Source organism: Periophthalmus magnuspinnatus, chromosome 20, assembly GCF_009829125.3.
Source record: "Periophthalmus magnuspinnatus isolate fPerMag1 chromosome 20, fPerMag1.2.pri, whole genome shotgun sequence".
Taxonomy (NCBI): Eukaryota; Metazoa; Chordata; class Actinopteri; order Gobiiformes; family Gobiidae; genus Periophthalmus; species Periophthalmus magnuspinnatus.
In genome coordinates, this window is record NC_047145.1 from 26,216,960 (window position 1) to 26,236,310 (window position 19,351).

Below are 19,351 nucleotides of genomic sequence, written 5' to 3' on the forward strand. Positions count from 1 at the left end.
TAATGATGATCATTTATTGTTGATCCTCCAGTGACTCTGTGGAGGCGTGTCCAGTGACAGCGTAGAGGCGTGTCCAATCCCAGCCCCACGAGCTTGTTGTTGTGCCGCTGTTGATTTGTGCTAATTTTCCTGTAGCACTGGTGTTTTTATATCTGTCTTGTGCCTCGTGGCGGTGCAGGACTGTGTCACATCTTTGGGTGTGTCTTGTTAGACCTGTGTCACGCCCAAAAGCGACCCGGGACGTTTGTTATGTAAACGCTCCCCGGCTGACAGAGCCCCGTCTCCAACTCTTCTTGCGCCAAGGTGGCGCATACTGTGGAACATTCCTGATAAATCCCCCACCTGAAAAGTTACACAGAGGAGCTTTAAAGGTCTTATATTGAGCAAAATGGACTCGCTATTGTTGTTACCTCCTCAAAAACATACATGGAGTTGTCTTTTGTTTCATGCACACTTTTACCTTTAGTTCAGCAAAGATTGGCAATTCCAGGGCTGAATTTATTCTAATGTTTATAGAGAAGATCTCTGGAGTTTACATGACAAGACATCATGACATCACAAGGTGGAACAGAGTCTGAGAGAAGAGAATTGTTGGATGCTGTTTGTTTTGCCTGGAATGTCCCACTGTATGGCATTAAACTTGTCCAACTACATGGAGACAAGTGAAGGATGCTACCAAGTCAAGTTCAAGGCAGGTCTGTGGAGAGGTGACTCGGCTTACAGTACAAAGGCAAGTTTTGAAGGTTCTATACTACACAAAATGGACTCTGTGAGCTTTAAGCCAGGTTATAATGTTCTTAACCCTCAAAAACATACCTGGAGTTGTTTTTTTTATTATTATTATTAGTCTGTCTACATCTCCAAAACTCAAAATGCTCAGTTCCACCTTGTGATGTCATGAAGTGGTAGTTTTCAAGTTAACAGCTCCTTTTACCTTTAGTTCAGTAGAGATTGGCCATTCCAGGGATGAAATTATCCAAATGATTTTAGTGAAGGTGGAGCACTTCCTGTATTTCCACATGATGACATCACAAGGTGGAACAGAGTGTTTTCTGTTTGAGAGAAGAACACATCCTAAATATGCAGGTTTGTGTGTGAATGAAACAAAACACAACTCCAGGTCTGTTTGTGATGAGGAAACGATATTATAAAGCAGAGCAGAAAAAGGCAAATACTGGCCCTTAAAGTCACTCAGAAAAGGTTTATTTTTCATTCTATACTCTAAAGCATTGAAATTGGCCCTTCATATTCTTGGCACGCTTTGCACCGAGCCGACAAGTAGCAGCGTCTTTGTGTAGATAGTAATTATACACTCTAGATGGTTGTACACTGTTTACATAATCATCTACTTAGGGTAAATCAAATGGCCATTCTGTTAGAGTCTCTAAAAGCAGCATTTTCAAGTTTGTATTTGAACATTACACCCGGCCCACGGGGATGTCGCTAACTTGTTTTGTTCATTTTTACTTGATGTTTTTGCACGGCACATCTAATCTAGGAGAATATTGTCTATGGGTTTTTCAAAGAGGGGGCTCAGCTGTTTTTGGGAAGTTATGAAGAAATTATAATTAACCAGCGGAAGAAGAGCATCATGGGAGGTTTGTGTTAGCGAAGGCAGCGGTTTTCAATCTGGCGCGGACTAATTTGGGATCAAAACAATCTCAGGAATTTCAGTAATTTTATCGGAAAACCCACGATACCTGGACACACAAGGCGGCTCGTGATTTTAAAACTATTCTTACGGGGTTTTTAATAGAAACATGTCCAAACTCACACTTTTGTCTTGTTTTCTTAACTTCCTTCCCTGTTATAAACTTGCAAATAAACTCAAAAACATATACATAACTGAAATTAATTAAACATTTTAAAATTGTTTTTGTGTTAAGAGTTAATACCCTCTCTTTCAAGATCCTCTATGTAATTGTTCTGGTTGACACTCTTGTTGCTCGTGTCTCCATGGAGATATTGCAGATGTTGATTTTTTTTTTTTTTTTTTTCGGCAATTTTGCATGTTTTTTTTGTTTTTTTTTGTATTATTATTATACAGTGTTTGAACTTGCATTGTGTTCTGCATCCTGATTGGCTAAGGGACGTGTCGTGTCTCCTGTACACTACAGAATGCGTTCAGCCAAATTGATGTAACCTTTGATTTGTTTGACGTATATTATTTTATGTATTAACATTTATTTGGGTCATAAGTATTTTGCTTATTACTTTGGACTTATTTTATTTATTTTTTACATTATGCTGGATACCTACTTATTGTTGTGGTACAGCACATTTGATGTGTAATGTAACAAGAGTGAACGCGCATGAGATGAGATGATTTAAGTTGTTGAATAAAGACGAGCTGTAACTGCCCTACCGTGTTGGTCTATCTAAGCAAAGAAGAAGCAAGAAAATACATCATATTAAATCACACTGTAACCCGCCAAACCACAGCCTCAAGAGACTGAAGAAAACAATATATTAGGGTCACATTTACATAAATGTTTGATCGCAGTGTGACTCCGAAGTGCTGTATGTTTGCAAATTTTCTCGCCGACAAAACCCACAATGTAGATGAAATGTTCTGCACCAACAAATTTCAGAAAAACTTTGAACTTTGGAAGTGTTTCTTTGCACGGAGAGGCGCCTCTGCAGATACCGCTGGAGCAGAGACACATTAAAGTGATCATTGAGTAAGAGGAATAAAATATATGAAGGTTTGGACTTTGAGGGTGTTTAAACAAGAGAGAAATGTGAGAAAATGTTAATGCCTGTGTGAGAAAAGTATATAAAGTGTGTGGTGAGGGGTTTTACAGATGCAAAACATGTATAGTAATTGTAAAAAATAAAGCTGACTACTTCACAGATTTCGCCTATTGCGAGTTACTTTTAGAACGTAACGCGGCCGATAAATGAAGGACCTCTGTATTCTATTAAACATTTTTCACTGTAAGCAGGCTTGCATCTTCACAGATCTGATTTGTCTTGTCTCGGTGCAGATATATTGTATAAGCTGCTCTTGAGGTCAAAATAAGCCTGCTGTGTTCTGTCTGCATCTAATTATAAAGCGTTTTCTTGTCCAATGATCAGGAAGTGCACGGTTGTCGCTTATGCTCAGAATGCAAAAGGTAAGTGAGGAAAAACTGCAAACTGTTTAAAATGAACTAGTGCTGTTTTTCAAGTTTTTAAAACAGTCAAAATTAGGCAGAGCACCTTTAACATTCTGGTTGTATGATAATATACAAAGAATGGAAACAATATTTTAGTCCAAACCTCGCGAAATATTCCGACCGCGTTGCGTTGTCTCAGTGGGGCTAAATGAGCGTGGAAAGCTGCAGTCGTTACAGGGACTATGGGCTGTGGACTGGGATCTGTTCCAATCACTACCTGGCAGCATGACAGTTTACCGGATCCGCGTCCAGCTAACACGCTAACAAGCTAACAGCCCTTTTGTTTGGGAGCGCTGTTAGCCTGTAATTGGACAAACAAACAGCGCTGAGCAGAACTGCCAAAGTCCACAGAGCAGAGCAGAGTGTCAGACATGAACAGAGGACATGTTTTATTATCGGGGCGTCGGGTAATTATTGTGTTGGTGAAATAACAACAATTAGACAATGATAAAGTGAGTGAGCTGCAAAGTCATTTGAATATTTAGCAAGTTAATCATAAAGTATACTTAGCCATACATTCTGTGTACACTCAAAATGTACTTTTATATCACTACACACAAATCTGAGCTAAAGCCCTAGTACGTAACTTTTGCCCAAATAATAGACTCAAGTAAAAGCATGTTTTTTCATTATGGATGTTTTTATTGCACGGAAACACATGTGTCCTCACTGTGAGAGGGCTCGCATCTCCACAAACCGGATTCTTATTTGGCTTGGAAGAGGGCCTCCTCCTGCTTGTTTCCATGGATATGCTGTTCCTTTGCCTATAATGTTCCACAGTATGGCAAAGATTGTATCTATATCCATGGAGAATGTTCCGAAGTATGGGTTTAACTTTTCATTTCAATGAAATTTTGCAGCTTCCACTTTCATAAAGTTACATACTGTCACTTTAATTTATGCTTTACTCATTCCTCATAAAGGAAAATGTGTCATTTGACCCATCCTTCAGTGTCTCTGGGTTAAACCTGTCAGGAGCAGTGGGACCATGTCCAGATCTTGTCTAGTCTCAGTCAGGATGACCTCAGCTGAAGGATCTGATCTGTTGTGCATGTCTTGGTTTGATGGTGGAACCCGTAGTGCCCAGAGGAAACCCACCCAGACACAGGGAGCATGCTAACCACTCAATTGCTGTGTTGCCCGTTCAGCTGAAAAAAGGAGACAGCCTCTCCACAGATCTGATCTGCATTTTGCCCGAGTGACTACTCCCACTTGTTTTGTCCTGTGGTAAATTCCAGGCAAAGAATAACATCTGAAGATATGAATGGACTTTGATCTGGAGTAAGGATTAATGCACAATAAACTACTCTTCATCAAAACCTCTCTTCACAGCAGCTGACACTTTAAAAAAAATCACTTGAACACAGCATTCTGCTTCTTTCTGCTTCATTCTGGTTCATTCTGGCTCTGGGCCATGTGGAAATGCACCATCTCAAAGTGCTAAATGAACCTCTTGCACTTTTTGCTCTTTTCTTGCACTAAGGCCTAAACCGCGTCTCTCCTCTGCTCATAATTGAGACAGAAGATTCAGCGGCGCAGGTCTGTCTCTTAGTGTAATAGGTGCTTCCTGTTAGAACAACGGCTGTGCTCAAACTCTCAGAGCGCTTCATCTGAAAGACTGCAGCTAAACATGCAGGCGCTGTACCTCATTCTTACTCTCTCAAGACGTGAAAAACACAACTAGCTCATTTAAACAGTTTGCAGTGGTCTTAAGTTCTTTCTCACTGACCTTATGCATTCAGAGCATCATAATAATTCACCACAGTTTATAAGCGCTTTTTAAAGCTTTCAGAGAAGAGCTTTTCAGAAAATAAAAGGCCTTCTAATGAGATGCAGTACAGTTTTGACGAACATCACACATGCCTTCTCCAACACACCTGACTTTAGAAATTCAATGTCAGAAGCATCCTTCATCTTTTGCCACATTAGTTTGTCATTAAAAACAGAACTAAACCAGGACTAAACCAGGACTAAACCAGGACTAAACCAGGTCTAAACCAGGAATGAACTAGTGCTAAACCGGGACTAACCCAAGAATAAACCAGGACTAAACCAGGACTGAACTAGTGCTAAACCAGGACTAAACCAAGAATAAACCAGGACTAAACCAGGACTAAACAAAGAGTAAACCAGGATTAAACTGGGACTAAACCAGGACTAAACCAAGAATAAACCAGGACTAAACTAAGAGTAAACTAGGACTAAACCAGGACTACACCAGGACTAAACCAAGAGTAAACCGGGACTAAACTAGGACTAAAGTGGGACTAAACCAGGACTACAAGATGACCCAACCAGGTCTACAAACCATCCTACAAACCTAAACTACAGTCAAACCTTCAGTACATGAAGACTTTCCATGAATGTTTTGTTTAAAACATAGTTTCATAGTACAATTGCTTGTGACAAAGATGGCAGGTTTTCTACTAACAGCCATGACAATTTCATTATTAGTGATGTAAAATGGGCAAAGCTGTAGGTAAAACAATAGCATCTCCATGATTTTGAGACTAAGGAATAAAGGAATAGACTCAATACTCGATACTCGATTCCAATACCACAATGATAATAAAAACACTCTTCATTTAGACAATATTCCCATGTGTGTTATATGTGTGTAATCCCTCAGTGTGCAGTAGGTTCATAGTGGTCCATGGGTGTATACTAGTCTGTTTGTCTTATACTTTTGAAACATACAGACAGACATCATTATAAACATATTCAGGAAAGGTTCATTTCTGTCCTGTCCATGGGACTTTTTTAGCATCGATACCTGTGAAAAACGAGTATCTAGTTTTGATACTCGTACTTTTAAATATATTTTTCTGGCTAATGCATCTGTACATTTTGCTCGCTTGTGACAAAGATGGCAGATTTTGTAATAACAGGGAATTTATGACATTTGATCCCAAAGCTCTTTTTCAACAATATGATAGAAATAATCAGATGTCCCCAGCTTCTTCTGTCCACAGGAAGTTGGCGATTTCTTGTTTGAAAAGCCTGGCTCCAATAACACGTGGACCGGAATAGGGCCTAATCTGGGATCGGGATCAGGCTGGAGTCACATGGGACTTTGGTCTGTCCCTCAGCTCATCACAGCCCCGGGTACAGAGGAGGAATCAGAAGAGGAGAGGAAGAGGGGAGAAGAGGAGAGGAGGAGCCACAGGAGAGGAGAGAAGCCAGAGCAGGAGGGGAGGAGAGGACGAGGGGAGACTGAGCAAACAAGACCCAGAACAGAGCCAATACCAGCCCCATGTGCAGCCCACTCCCCTGGCTCTGTGCGAGGCCAGAGATTAGATGTATTCTACCTCAGATCAGGAGCACAAAGCTGGGACAGAGAGACTAGCATTATGATCTAAAGGCTGGTGGGCAGAATTTGGACCTGAAGATAAAATGGCATTAACAGTATTTAAGAAATGTATTTAAGATTCAGATTTTAAATTCCATAAACATTACCTCTCTGTGTTCCCAGATATGAGATAAACATGTTCAAATCAAATATAACTTTTACTGATAACAATACTAATGCTGATTTATTCTTAATGACAAAAACACTGGACATGATGAAGATGATTATGTTATAATTTGAGCCTCACATGAGTCTCTCATTTAGGGTTTCAGCCTCAATGTTTAAATCCAGTTGTTTTAACCTTAAAATGCCTCACGCTGATCTGAATGGTCCTAAACTCTAGCACCTGCAGCCAATCATGAGTCAGTGCTAGTGCAGCCTCTGCAGCTCAGTGAGTGAATTCTGAAGGTTCTTTCACATGAGGCCTGTCCATAAACTGACAACGAGACACACCTAGACACTATGTGTCTTTGCAGGTTCAGGCTCTGGACACAGGCTCAGATGGGATTTTCTAGTTATTCCTTGATTTAGTGGGATGGTATCTGTGGTAAATCAGTAAAGTGGCAATTTGTGAGAAAGGTTTAGGATGGAAAGAACAAAATACAGGAAGTAGCGCTGATTTTGAAAACAGAATCCCCTGCCCCATCAACACAAACTCAATTGACAATTTATGCATAAGGAAGAATTTTTTCTGACAGTTTACACCTTTAATTAACTAAATAAAGGTGTCGTCTTTTATTCCTATTAGTCTGATCATAACTACAGTGTAAATTAGACAAGTGTTGGCAACAGCTGACTGTGTTCAAGTATAATGACAAACTTCACCAAAATTTTAAAAACATAAAAAATAGGCAAGATTTTAAATAACTTCTTGCCTACAAGAGGGGGTATTACGGGAAATCAACTTTTTTGGAGCTTTCCCTCATGAAAAACATGCCAAAGAGTTTTTTGATGTCATCCGTGCATGTTTGTGTAATTTAGCAATCTCTCCCAGGCCCTATTCAAACCCTCCTTACGGTTAGCAAGGCTCCGCCCACAAGCCTCACCCATGCTCCCGCAGGACAATTCTCCATAAATATACACAAACATGATACAAAACTGTACACAAAAATTTGACAAACCTAATGTGATGTGCAGTAGTTTCACTAGTGGAATTCATGCACTGTTTAAGCAAATATAGCATTTTCAAAACAGTAAAATAAACATGTTAAATATGTTATATGTTACAGTTAATGCCACATAGAAGTAAAATACCTCCTCTTGAAGTACTGTAATTAGTGTTCCTGCCATATGCACTTTAAGCACAAAATATCTGACGTACAGTGAAGGTAACTTTACAATATTGTTCTGCGAGGTTGAAATAAAATATGAAATAAAAAGTGAATATAGTGTATAATTAGTTTCTTTTATTCTGCATATAAAACCCGGGCCTTTGCTCCAGTACAAATCTGCCTGTCAGAAGATAAGTCTGGATTCATTGCTGTAACATTTGCAAGGCTGTTCTCATATTCAATAATAGAGGTGCTTTTCTTTGACTTTCAGATTGGATCTTGTAAAAGGATTCCACCCAAAGAACTCTATTTTTATTCTTTTGTCGACGCCGCTGCTGATAAGACGCATCAAAATCCAAATGAGGTTAATTCAGATGCCCTCCCCTGGATCTGAGGCTTACGAGGTGTAACTACAGGGCTCCGTGGATGAATTATGAAATGACTGCAGTTTGAGACAGAGATAAAGACGATACAATTTGAAATCCTTGGAAAATTTGTGGGTTATGTTTTATTCTGTGGCTTCAGCTAATGAGCTCTGAGCTAACAGTCTCTGCAAATGTAGCTTTATACCATGGTACATACAGCAGTTTCTATTTACTTTTTATTATTTGTTCGTCGTCTTTCTAGACACCAAAGTTTGCCTGAGAACAATAGGCAAGTACAAAAGCATTAATATAACACAAGGATAAATATACAGTAAAAGCAACAGTTAAAGGGACAGTTGGAGAGAGGAGAAGGAGGAGCAGAGGAAACAGAGAGTTGGAGAAAGGGGAAGGAGCGGAGGAGAGAGAGGAGCAGAGGGAACAAGGAGCTGTAGAGAGGAGGGGGAGGAGCAGAGGGAACAGACAGCTGGAGAAAGGAGGAGAGAGGAGGGAGAGGAGGAAGAGTGGAGAGAGGAGGGGAGAGGAGGAGGATTGGAGAAAGGAGGAGCAGAGAGAACAGAGAGCTGGAGAAAGAAGGAGTGGAGGAGTGGAAGAGACAGGAGGAGCAGTAAGAAGAACGAGAGAGGAGGAGTGGAGAAAAGAGAGGGGGCAGAGGGAATATAGAGCTGGAGAAAGGAGGAGGGAAGTGAGTGGGTGGGGCATTGTGAAGGAGCTCAGAGAGATATAGAGGTTGTGGAGGGCATTGAATGTTCTCTGCCTGTTCTGCTTCTCTCACACCCCAGTCTGAGCCCGTGCCCCCCTCTCACACCCTAGTCTGAGCCCATGCCTCTCTCACACCCTAGTCTGAGCCCGTGCCTCTCTCACACCCTAGTCTGAGCCCGTGCCTCTCTCACACCCTAGTCTGAGCCCGTGCCTCTCTCACACCCTAGTCTGAGCCCGTGCCTCTCTCACACCCTAGTCTGAGCCCATGCCTCTCTCACACCCTAGTCTGAGCCCGTGCCCCTCTCTCTCTCTCGCCTGCTGCTTCAGTCCATTATGTGCGTTCCGGTTAGTTTGGTGGCAGCTGTTTGATTAGGACAGGTGCTGCTCTGCTATTGTTCAAAACACTGTGCAACAACGAGTGGCCATTACAACTAATAGAACTGTCCAATCAGATGGAATGTGAGGCTTTGTGTGAGAGACAAATATAATACAGACAGTAATATGTTTTAAAGAAGGGCTGTTCAAACTAGGGCCTAGGGGCGAAATGCGGACATCAGACTATTTTCTGTTGGCCCTCATGTCTCCTCCTAAACTGGCCCAACTGAAGAAGTATTTGTTACTACTAATTAAAGACATTCTACCTCAATAACCTGAATAACATCACATTGCATCTTGACACAGACCTAAAAATAATCTTCCAAGTCTTATTAAAGGTACAATGTCTCTGTCAAACCTGTGTTAAATACAACATTTGACTCGCTGTATCGACACTGGTCATGGCCCTCCACTTCAAATATGTTTCAGTATGCGGACCTCGGTGAAAAAAGTTTGGGCACGTCTGTTTAAAATGTACACTATGTAACTTTTCTGGTGCATGGTCCGCTGCACTCTGTCTCTATGGAGATGTTAATACTTTGAATGGAATGTGCTGCTATTTAAACAGATTTATCTACTGGAAGAGAAGCAGCTACCTTACAGGTCAGATCTGTGGACCCCAGTCACAGTTCATATGCTTGTTTTTAGAGTAAATATAAAATGCCTGTAATTGAATAAATCTAAGATAGATAAGTTAATGCCATACTGATGAACTTTCCAAGCATGTGACACCCCAGAATAAATGTCATATAGTTGCCAGATCTCGTGTTTGCCTCCATGGTGTTGTCTCTGCATTGCTTTTAAATGTGCACTATGTAACTTTTCTGGTGAGGTGTCTGCCATCTGCTTGTCTCCATTGTTCCACCGTCTATATCTTTGAACCAAGAGAGAAAGTCGGGTACAGGACATGCACCTTGGCCTGTTGGAGTCACTGTATTGTTAGAGTTTACATGTCCACAGCCTTATTCAAAGCCTCCTTACATTAGCTGCAACATTCTGTACAAGGCTCCACCCACAAGCCTACTTCACTACTAGCTATTTGACAAACCTGATGTGATGTACAATAGTGTGTGCGTTAGTGGGATGTGCACTGATTGTGATAGCGCTGTGAAAGGGGAGTGACTTGCATAGAGAGCAAAGGGATGGTAAACTCAGAGCAACAAAAACATGTTAATTTTGTTTTGATTTTGTGAAGATAGCATTTTCAAAACAATAAAAGGTGGTGATATATTTATGAAAGCATGGGTGACGTAGGCTTGTGGGCGGAGTCTGTACAGGATTGTACTGCAGCCGTAAGGAGGGTTTGAACATGGCCCGGTGTCTCTTGGTTCAACACATTCAGACTTTTGTTTTGCGATCAGTCTGTGTTATTAGACTGAAAAAGGCTGGAATTCCGAAAGTATACACCAAAGTTGACAAAGTACCCTGAAGTATGAGTTTGTAGCCAATAAGCTAACATTCTGATTCCTCAAAGCCTCTATTTGCTTAAAGCCTCGTGGGAAATATTTGGAGTGTGTGCATGTCTTTTGTCTCTGTTCGTCTGCCCACATGACGATTGGCACCATGTCTGGAGGCGTCCAAATGGCACCACATGGCACCACTCTGTAGGCACGTGCCGTTTCATGCCAACCCACGCCAACTGCACCAACACTGCTTATATGAAGTCTACAGCATTTTGCCTCGATTGTTCACATATCACCACACACTTTATAGACTAGGGCTGTCCAAAGTATCGAAAATCAGGCACTAATCAATAAGAATGGGGTTCATTAAGATTTTGCAAATACAATACATACCTCGATACATAGGCCCTGATACAATACATACCTCGATACATAGGCCGCAATACAATACATACCTTGATACATAGGCCCCGATACAATACATACCTCGATACATAGGCCCCGATACAATACATACCTCGATACATAGGCCCTGATACAATACATACCTCGATACATAGGCCGCAATACAATACATACCTTGATACATAGGCCGCGATACAATACATACCTTGATACATAGGCCACGATACAATACATACCTCGATACATAGGCCGCGATACAATACATAAATCGATACATAAGCCCCGATACAAAACATACCTCGATACATAGGCCGCGATACAATACATACCTCGATACATAGGCCGCGATACAATACATACCTCGATACATAAGCCGTGATACGATATATACCTTGATACAGTACTTTTTCAATTTGATACAATACAAGACGATATATTTCAAATCATTTCAAAACGATTCAGTGAAAAATATATTTTGTAACCCTTAATGACCAATCCCATGTTGGGGGGGGATAGAAAAGAAAGTACTATTTATCGCTGAAAATCACATTCTATTGTCTTTTTTTTTTCACCATAGTAGCATCAAGTCATTTCCTTAGTATTGCAATCGGGTTTCAAATTTTAGTATTGTGACAACACTATTATAGACTATAAGGCCGCTGCAATCATCATGAAGCAAATCAAACAGGAAACTCATCTACACTCGGAGACAGACCAGGATTTTTGGATGAATTCTCTGTCCAGATGGATTCTGAATGGTGCAATAAACTTACATATGCACAGCTACAAAAGTGTTCCCTTTCGAATCACTAGCAAAACAAATACACAGACAGATGCAATCTCACTCCAGGCTAATTTTGCAGTTCGCACCATATGATAACATTATCGATTCTGTCTGTGCAAGCACCTTGGTCCAATGCGTTTAGTGTTTTGACGAAGGTTTCAGCCTGATTGCTTATGCGGGCAGTAAACTTTGAAACTTTGAAGGTAGTTTTTCAGTGAAGGTAGCTCCATGGGTCGAGAGTCAAACTGTGGACTCACTGCTGGGTTAGAACTGTCAACAACTGCTGCAAAGATTTCCATATCGCTACAGCCAAGGTCTCACAGACAGAGCAGGCAGAAGAATAAAGGAGAAGTAGCACAATGCTTTAGCTTTAGGTTAAATGTTACGTTAGCCACTTGAAAAGAGACGCCTTGACCATTCTTACAGCGTTTTTCAACTTCTATTTGCACTCATATGAAACTGGTAAGTTAAAGGCCCCGCAAACCAATTTTCCCCAGGTATTTGAACAAAATGTCCTGTCCCAGTACAAATATAATGTATAAGCAGCTCTTGATGTCAAAATATGTCAAAGGAATGTCAAGGAATGTCAAGTATGTGGTTAGCATGGTAGCTGTCTGAATGAGGAATAACTTTGGATCACTGCAAACTGTTTAAAATGAACTAGTTTTTCAAGTTTTTAAGATGATCAAAATCAGGTACAGCGCCTTTAAGTATGTATTTTCTTGTATGTTTTTGGTGTTAAATGATATTGTGCATCTCAAGTATAATTCAAGAAAAGAAAAATGAAACAATATGTCTGATCTGATTTATTTGAAACTAAGCCCTCCAGACATCACCCATTTTACATGTGTGACTAGTACATTCCTCGAAGCAGCACGTGTGAGAAGAGTGATCTATGAATAGACTCCACTGAGAATCACTCTATGAACAATTAACTTTAAACTGGGACTAAACACCCAAACTCCGCCCACAGCTACTTTTCAAACAGAGATGCTAAACGGGGCAGTGTCTGGAGGACAAAAGAGGAGAGTGAGGAGGGGTGAGGTCTGGAGGACTAAAGGAGAGAGTGAAGGGGGAGGAGGGGTGGGGTCTGGAATTGTAAGGAACAGTGTTATTAGTCTAACAGGTATCCACTCTATGCTGTCCTGTCTCTACTTATGCCTCTACTCCTGTCTCTGCTCTTGTCTCTGCTCCTTGTCTCTGCTCTTTATCTTCTGTCTCTCTTCCTGTCTCTGCTCCTGTCTCTGCTCTTGTTTCTTCTCCTGTCTCTGCTCCTGTCTCTGCTCTTGTCTCTTCTCCTGTCTCTGCTCCTGTCTGCTCTTGTCTCAGCTCCTGTCTCAGCTCCTGTCTCTGCTCCTGTCTCTGCTCTTGTCTCTGCTCCTTGTCTCTGCTCCTGTTTGCTCCTGTCTCTGCTCTTTGTCTCTTCTCCTGTCTCTGCTCCTTGTCTCTTCTCCTGTCTCTGCTCCTGTCTCTGCTCCTTGTCTCTGCTCCTGTCTCTGCTCCTGTCTCTGCTCCTTGTCTCTGCTCCAGTCTCTTCTCCTGTCTCTGCTCCTTGACTCTTCTCCTTGACTCTTCTCCTTGTCTCTTCTCCTGTCTCTTCTCCTGTCTCTACTCCTGTCTATCTACTGTACATTGTTAATATTTCAGGACTCACATCACCACACCATCTCTGTAATCAGCATCTTTGGCCGTCGCTCAAAGTCTTCTGCTCCTGCCGTTTGGTGCAGAGATGGGCAGATTTTCACTCTACGCTGGTGAAATGCAGTCCACGATCTGCAAAAGATTAAAGGGAACATGATGGAGATTATTGTAGATTTAATAATAATTTTAGATCAGCAACTAACGTGTTACAATTTCAATTCAAGTAATGCATACTGGATATATTGAACTGTGCTGTTTAATACTACTTTCACTTTCCCTCTGAATGTGCTCTCTAACAGCATGGAGGGAGTGAAACATTTGAAATTAAAACCGTAAAGCATGCCACAGGAGACAAGTTACAAGTCAGATACATGGAAAGGTGACCTCACTTTAAGAATGCAGGCTTTTAAAGTGTTTTTTGTTGTTTTTTTTTGCTTTTTTTTGTAGTAACATAAACAACTGCAGATCTTAGTTTAATGCCATAGAAAATGTAATTCTGTCAACTGGACAAAAGATCCAGGTGGTTCTTCAGTTCTGACAGGCCACTGGTGAGCCACTGCCTTATCTCTGTATGTGGCAGTTTGGGATCTTTCTTGTGAAAATACCATGTAATCAATCTGTACGACGAGTTATTGCCCCCATCTGGGATTATGATTAGGCAGGCGATGGTGTCGTGACCAAAATAATTGCGATTAACGATTATATCACAATAAAGATGAAAGTTTTAAAATGTTTTGGATATGAATAGTTATCATTTTAATGTTATGAACAGGTTCCATATTTAAGCAGCTGTTCCAGTACTGCCCTTTGTTATAGGTGAAAACAGCAGTGATCTAGTGGAGAACATCATGGAGAAGTAGGTTTGTTCTGCACATTCTGGAGATATAAAACCAGTCTCTTTGTTGACGATTTTCATGATTACGTAAAATGTCCCATGAATGTTTACTGTCAACCGTTTTTATCAAGATAAATGATATTTCTGTTTATTATCCCATCTCTAATTATGACTTCATATTCACATCTTTGGCCTTTGCTCAGTCACCTTTTCATTTCAAACCATCAGACAGTGGAATCGGCTCTAGACAGTCTGAAATTGTCTGTAAATTTGAATATTTTTTAGGAGAAATTTGAAAAAGTACATTTTAGATAATTAAACATGTCCACACCAGTCTAGTTAATTTATACTGTTCTGTCTAACTGTAAAAACCTGCACATAATTGACTTTTTAATTTGGTATGGACTGTGGGAAACATATTGTATTGGACATGGAGACATTTATTGTATTTTTACTGCAGAAAGAAAGATAAAAAAAATAAATAAATAAAGACAGAAACATCACATTTTTGACTTTGATAACCACATATGGACTTATCATTCAATGTTTTTTTTCATTCATATCTTAAAAGTTTGGAGACAGAGAGATGGATTGGACAAGTGGCTTTGGTCCGTAAAATTCATTGCACATCTTTAGTAACTATGGACTTCAACAGTAACTACAAAATACTGGAAATATAGATTGCAACCTGCAAACTGCAAAATGTATATCATGGTCAAGAAATGTTTCAGCATTAAGATGTTATCTCGTCCTTTTTCACCCCATGTGCCTGCGTGTCACTGTCAGCCAATCACAGTCTTGGATATTTTGTCTCTAAACCAATCACTTCTCAGGTCATTCAAACAGATGCACTTTCTCACCCTCTTCTCTATCTCCACCGCAGCAGCTCAACCACCGGCCTCGTCAGCCTCTCCGTCTTCTCCTCTTCCCCACCAGTGTTCAGTATTTTCATCACATCATTTCTAAAGTCTTTACTGATCACAAATGACCTATGAATATGCCTGTTTAAATTCCCCTTTTCGAAAATAAAAAGTTGAAGTTGTCATTGGCGTTTTACAAAGATATCAAAGAGTTTTTATGAATTTATTCTCAGAGCACTAAACCTGAACGGTAAATCCTTGATGAGTAATGAAATTTGCCTGGTGCTAATCTGGTGACATTTTGCAGTTGGCAGAAGCTCAGTGGAACATGTTGTGGGCCAGAGCCAAACCTGCCTCGGGTGAGTGGAGACTGTTCTGTTTGTTTTTCACAAAATAATGGCAAAAATACAATTACTGCTTCAAAAGCCTGTGAACTATCAGCGCCAGATTGAAGCCACAGTTACTGAAGGTGGTTGTAGGCTAGGAAGGGCATCTGGGTGAAAAAAAAAAGAATCAAATAAAATAACATTTCTTTATTTGAAGGGTTGCCTATATAGAATTCAGAACACACACTTCTCCAATACTTTACACAGATATGAGTTTGGTTTCTGGTGAATCTGCAAGAGCTCAGATGGGTGTGATCGACAGGTGCCAATCAGGGACATGCATGGTTTGTCCATATCAAAACAAAAATGGACGAAGAAAAAAAATATAACGGGACTGAAACAAAGAGAACAATAGCAGGGTCGTTAAAGGTTGCATATGGTAGTTTCAGCTGAAACTGGAGAAAATACAGTACTGTTTACAATTTTAATGTGGTTAGCCCCTCCCTCCAGATAGATACACTGGCCAAAAAAAAAGTCACCACCTGGATTTAAATAAGCAAATAGGTACGAGCCTCCTGCAGTTGGTCAGGTCTAGGTTCAGCATCAGTCTGTGCTCAAAGAATGAGGTCAGCTGACACCTGAATATACTGAATGATCAGGTTATTCCATCAATGGATTTTTTCTTCCCTGATGGCACGGGCATATTCCAAGATGACAATGCCAGGATTCATCGGGCTCAACTTGTGAAAGAGTGGTTCAGGGAGCACGAGACATCATTTTCACAGCGGCCAGACTCTACCATCATCAATGCAAGATCTTGAAGGAAAAATAATGCAACACTGGATGGAAATAAATCTTGTGACACTGCAGAAGTTTATCGAAACAATGCCACGGTGAATGTGTGCCGTAATCAAAGCTAAAGGTGGAACAACAAAATATTAGAGTCTGTGACCTGTTTTTTTAGGTTTTTTTTGTTTGTTTTTTGGTGGCAACTTTTTTTTTTGGACCGGTAGTGCATCAGGCAGTGTCCACCTGCGGCTTGGATGAGCAGCGAAACAACTTCACTCCTACAACGATTTGTCCAGTTGACAGATTTAAACTTCGTCTTTTGCTATGGATCAGACCTGGACGACTGAGGGATCACACAGACATAACGAGACTGAAAAACATGGCGCATTTCAGCAGAATTAATGAGTGACGCACTAAACTGTTAATCTGAGATGTTTTGAAGAAGTTTGATTTTGTTCTAAATGATAGGTGACCAACAAGCTCCTTTGTTTCACTGAAATAAACAAATCTGATTGTGTTTGATTCTAGTTTGCGGCGCTATGGAGCAAATGGTGACCACACTGATGTCTCTCATAGACTAGGTGTCTCAAATACATAGAGAGATCATTCAATCCAATTATAAAGCATTTTATTGTCTGAAAATCAACACGTGCATATTAGCATGCTATTTAGCTAGGGTGGTTAGCATTACAATGATATCAAAACCCTGCACTAGTCCCTGAAAGTTGTGAAAAGTGCTTTACAAATATTAGGATGCTCTGAATGCATAAGGTTGGTGAGGAATGACTTTGGACAACTGCAAACCATTTAAAATGAACTAGTTCTGTTTGTCACATTTTTAACACAGTAAAACCAGGTACAGCACATTTAAGCTGTACTTTCGTGTTGTTGATGGTTGTTGGTGGTTCGTAGCATGCTGCTTTTGTGAGTACCAGACTTTGAAGTATCTAATGCCTGCTCCTCTCAGTTAGAAGCTTGTCTCTAACAGTTCCCCTCACTCATATTAGCATTCATGGACTTGCATATTAAAAACCTGAGATTGAATTATTAACATGGGCCTGACTCAGGTTAGTCACCACACGCATTTTCACTTCATAGAGTAAAAAAGTTTCAAAATGAAGAGGAAACTTGCCCAGAGTGTGTCAGAGCTGTGGAGAGTGGACGTTTCTGTAGCTGTGCGTCAGAGCACATTAAACAGGAAGCAGGTGAGTGTGTCAGGAGCAGTGAAGATGTTTGGAGTTTGGGAGCTCAAACTGGACATGTTCCATTTATAAAAGCACTGCGTACTGAAAGTGAAAAACAGAGGTAGTTCATTTTAAATTATCTATAGTGGAGTTATTCTTCAGTCAGACCATCCTAATTATTCACAGTGATGACTTTATAAGTGCTTTCCACAACTCTCAGAGCCTAGAGCAGATTTTTTGTTGTGACAGTAGAACTAACAGTGACCAGCATGCCAATGCGCAAGTCCTGATTCGCAGACGATAAAACACTTTAGAAATAGATTAGAGTAAATCTGTACTGTAAAGTCACAGCTGAAACTGCTGTTCACATGTTTCATGATGAATCAAGTTTTGGGGCAGACACAGCTTTTCTTTAGTCTAATATCTGTAAGAAATGTTAGTTTCTGCTGCAAGCATCAAAGAGGTTTAATGAGTTCCACAGGTAAAGTGAACAGTTAAGGACTCTCAGGAAAGGATAGGAAGAGAGTCCTGAGATGTGCTGAGATGTTGACAGCTTTTATAGGGTCTCGCTATGTATCTGTTTGTGAGGCGGGTCTTATCAGCATTGATATATCAAGAAACTTTAGGCAACATCGCACAAGGTGAGTGTTTTATGACCCTCTAGGAGTGGGGGTCACACATTCTTTAGGAAGAGGGGCTACAGATAAGAAGTTGCTTTAATCACAAGACCAGAACTTTGGTGTTATCTTCTTGTCCACACATCCTTGTAAGGAAACACTTTGGTCTCCATAGCATCCTGGTGATCCCCCCTGCATTCCATATCCACAGTTGGGCACATGTTATTTACCTTAGGATGAATAAATCAAGATGCCAGTTTGGAGTAGTACAGCACTGCTAGAAAATACCTTAAATATCCAAGAAAGTTGTCAGATCTGTGGTCACATGCTCACAAGAGTTTACAGAATGAATCATAACAGGGTCTGCCACCTCCTTGTCTCCATGGAGATGTTATCCCTTTGCCCAAAATGTTCTACAATACAGCATTAAACTTCTATAGGAGAGGTCGGCAACCTCGAACACCCAAAGAGCCATTTGGACCCAGTTTCCAAAGAAACAAAAAACACTAGTAGCCGCAGATACTTTTTGACATCTAAAATGAAGATAACGCTGTGTATATTGTTTTTTGTTGTTGTTTTTTTTTACTTTTACACTTTGTATAAACAACTATAGTGTGTTGCTTATGAAATCCATGGAGTGTTACAGAGACTTCTGCTCCTGAACCTCTGCATACAGCATCTGCAAATCGGGGCTGTATGAAGTCACTTTCATCTTGACACAGGAGTGTAAGCTGTCATCTGTGAGGCGTGTGTGCTGTTTGCTTTTAACATAGTTCATGGTGGAGAACAGTTGCTCACATGTGTACGTGGATTCAAAGATCGACAGGACTCCAAATGCATATTTCTCAATAAATGCACTGCATTTTTACTTTGCAAGTGTGATGCTTATTTAACAAAACAAAAAAATAATAAAATATAATTTTATTTTAATATTTCAAGATCACATTAATCTTCCAATTAAAGTACAGTTAAAAAAAAAAAAAAAGAATTAAGACAAATAAAATACATTAAATTAAATACTGAATAATTTATTTTCCCAAGCCACGTGGAGCCGCAGTATAAGGATGAAAGAGCTGCATGTGGCTCTGGAGCTGTGGGTTACTGACCCCTGTTCTATAGCTACATGGAGACAAGAACCTGACACCACCTAGCCAAATGACAGGTCAGATCTGTAGAGAAGCGACCCATACTCTTAGAAAGAATGCATTTTTGTGAAGAAAAAGTCAGGACACACACGCATGGAGAGGCCTCTTTCCAGTTTTATGGCCC